Source organism: Dendrobium catenatum, unplaced genomic scaffold (genome assembly GCF_001605985.2).
Source record: "Dendrobium catenatum unplaced genomic scaffold, ASM160598v2 original_scaffold_51051, whole genome shotgun sequence".
Classification (NCBI taxonomy): Eukaryota; Viridiplantae; Streptophyta; class Magnoliopsida; order Asparagales; family Orchidaceae; genus Dendrobium; species Dendrobium catenatum.
Genome location: NW_021369505.1, coordinates 215,895 through 219,827, shown reverse-complemented (window position 1 = coordinate 219,827; position 3,933 = coordinate 215,895).

The window sequence follows — 3,933 nt, the reverse complement described above, 5'->3', positions numbered from 1 at the left end:
GACTCGACCCGGTGGGTTGCCGGGTTGACCCGACCCGACACGGGTTGACCCGAAATTGGTGCGCGAGTGGCCGAGCTAGCGAGCGCGAGCGTCAGCGGTCGCGCGTGGCGAGCAGCAAGCAGTGGCTAGTGCGGGCGAGCGTGTGGCGGCAGCGGGGCAGCGATGCGCGCGGCGCAAGGCGCTGGTGCTTGACGGGCAGGCGGGGCAGTGCGGGCAGTTGATTTTAAAGGGTTCACAGGTTGACCCAGCAACCTGTCGGGTCAACACGAACTCGAACCTGTGTTTTCAAACGAGTCGATTTCTGAACCACGAACCCGACCCGTTTGAAATCGGGTTCAGTGAGAACCCGAAATTTTGTGGTCGGTTCGAGTCGGGTTTTCGGTGTCGTGTGCAAATATTGACACCCTAATATCAAGCAGATAATAAAAATTTAATTAAAATTACTTAAATTTATTTTTATTATAAAATGGAATAAAAATAAAGTAAAATTACATGGAATCGCGATTGAAGATGACACATTTTTTAAGAACTTATTGATGAGATTGATGCGTGCATCAAACTTTTAATTAATTGATGAATATAATCTAAATTTTCAATTTTTAAGTGTCAACAAAGACGTATAGTAAAATAGTATATATAATTGATGGGGGAATTGGCACACATGCACCTCCGTGGTTACATTTCGATTTTTCGAATAATATTGGAAACATGATAATTTAAGAACTTTAATTCTTATTTTTTAGTTGAGGTTTGGTTTTCATAATATCTAAAAAGGCCGGTATTATTTTTTTCTCATATAAGTGTAATAGAAGTAAGATAATGGTTCTGCTTTTTTTTATAAATTTATTAATTCTGGTCGAAAATATCTCAGACATCTTGTTATTATAGTGTAGAAAAACATCTGAAAAATAAATTAAAATAATAGTAAATGAAATGTGATTAATGTATGAGAAGTAAAGCAGTATTAAAGCTGTCTGCTAACAAGGTTGCAATAATGGTCGAGCGGCGTACTCGAGTCGTACTGAGTTGTGTACAATTAAAAAGGTGATAGGACGATTCTGATGCAATCTTGCGGACGGACGTTTAATGGACGGTCGCAACAAAGATATGTTTTATAACAGGACCCTTAAAGAGGTTAATTAAGTGAGTGCTTGGATCCTTGATGTTATGCCATGAAATAAACGGAAATTTTTGTTGGTTACCTTAATTGTAAGTGGAAAAATTTACTTTTGGCCCCTTCAATAAGAAAATTGCAAAGAACTGCCCGTCGAGCCAGTATTGTAGATTCTGATTTGATGCAGTGTAAGAGATTATATTAATTAATCAAATATTTACTATCTTAGCGCTTTTGTGTGCATAATGAAGCAAGAAATTACCAATTTCGAAGTTCACATTTCAATATCATCAAATGTTTGAGTGTTGATTTGTTACAAGATAAAGAAACTTATATATATGCCTGCTAATATTTTCGAGCCCAAAGCCATTATATAAAGAACCGAGAAAAAAAGGTAAACATATGCGGTAGAGCGAAGTTTCATTGAGAGATGGAGTTTGTGCTGTTAGTGCTTTTTATAGGCAGCTTTCTTTGTTATTTTTTTTTTATTTTTGGTTACTTAGAAAGAAATGCTATTAAGATGCCATGCACGAAAGTCTATCACTAAATAAAACTTAAGCTTCAGTTAGCGACAGATTTTTATGATGCTGCTTATTAGATAGTATCAAAAGAAAACTTAGTCTAGCTAAGAAAATATGATGTATAACACAAATGAGCCCATAATTTCATAGTCAAGAAGCAGTTCCAAAAATTAGAATGTGCTTTCATTATTATATTCTAAATAGATTGCAATGATTTAGATAATGAATTATTATAAAAATTTTAAGATTAAAATACTAATATATAGAAAGTAAAATATTGTAATGTTCAACAATAATAATTTTTATAGATAAAATACTTTACATTAATAGTATTAGTGGACCAGTCAAATTAGGATCTGAACATTGATCAAAACAATTATCTTAAGTCGGGCAACGTATTCTCAAATGCAAACTCAAGTTGGAAGGCTTTGCCGAAATTAAGATGGGAGCATCTTGACTCCGATGTTAGAGCAAACTTGTATAGTCAAACTGAAACGTCTCGGAAATTACGAACCAGAAGCCACTTTAAGGCCCTGAAGGCCTCCCGTCGAAACCACCACTGAGGCCCGTCCACCCTCCGGCCGGACACACCGACAAGAACGTCGTTGCTCCGCTAGACCGCTCCTTTGAGCCCTCACCGTCCGCCGGGACGCCACGACTGACGTCGTTGGCTCGCCAGACTCACCACTCTGAGGCCCATCAACCTCTCGCCGGACCACCACCTGACGCGGCATTGCTCCGCTGGAACCACCAACTTGAAGCCCTCTCCTCCGCGCCGACCACCGCCTGACATCATTGAAATTCCCGCCCATGGCTGGCGAGCCGGCTCGAGCTCGTTAACAGTGACACGAGCTCGAGTTCGAGCTCGCTTTCTATCTAACGAGCCGAGCTCGATAAGAGCCAAAACTCGACTCGTTTACACCCCTAGCCCTAATTCATATCAAGATGAGGTTCCAAAATTAAAATGTGGCTTTCATTATTATATTTAAATAGAATTTCATGATTTAATAATAATAATAATTATTATTATTATAAAATTTTAAATAAAATACTAATTATTAAGAAGTAAAATTTGTATGTTCAAAATAATAATTTTATAGAAAAATAATTAACATTAAGATATTATTGGACCAGTCAAATTAGGATAATAAATTACTCTCATCGAATATATATTTATCAAATACTAAAATAATTGCTGACTAAAAGTCTAAATCATTATTATGATAGATTTGATGACCATTATCATAATTTGATTCACCTATTTTTATTTAAGTGATTATTATGTGAACGCGTCTGAAGATCAATTCAGACTAGCCACTTCATTCAATACACTGTGCATTGAGTGATGTGACGCGTCCAGATTATCCTCTAGATGCGTCCGGAATACGGATCCAAACTGACATCCGAACGCATAAGGACACCGTACGGTATAATTTTTCCTTTTATTAACATATTTGTGTGCATGAGTTTTTAGTATTAACATTCTAATACACACTTACAAAAAATTCATAATGTTAGATACAAAAATTAATATAAAAATACACATTTTAACACTAAGATGTCTGATAAGCTCAATTAGATCGCATTTTATTTAGGGTTTAGCTAAGATTGACTTGGATTGATTTGGATTAATTTTAACTAATTAAAAAAGGTTCCCTTTTGGAAAACCTAAGGAGCAAACTATTTGACCTTAGGCGCGCCAAGTCCTTTGCCGGGTCAACTACGTCTTCCACGTCTGTCCGAAGCTAATAAATGTAGAAAAAACATTAACATGATGACTTGACGAGACAGACACAGAGAAAGGTAGAGAGCGTGAAATGATTTCTGGTCAAATGCAGCGCAAACGTCAAAGGTAGCTATCGGAAATGATATATATTAGCGTTGCATCTGAGTGAAGTGAGGAGCCAATGCTGTTAAGTCATAGGCGGAAGAAATCGAGTTGGAAGAGTGAGGATCTATTTTTATTTTTTTAATAAATTTTATTTTATTTTTATATTGAACGCATAATGAGAAAAAATGAACAAGATGAGAATATTAATATTTTTTTTTTACGTGAAAAGTCTTGATGTCATTTTGAAATTGCCAAAATTAAGTAATTGATGGTGAGAAATATAAATATACCGTCACGGTATAAGTATTTGTTATGTCTTATTTAGATTTCATTTTGTGATGTTTCTTTTTTTAAAAAATTTTTTTTTTTGTATCATAATAATAGGTTTTATCTAGCCTTGATTTTTCAAGGTTTTCAATAATTTTTTTGCAATGAAGACGATAGTTTTAAAAAAATTATTTTTTCTA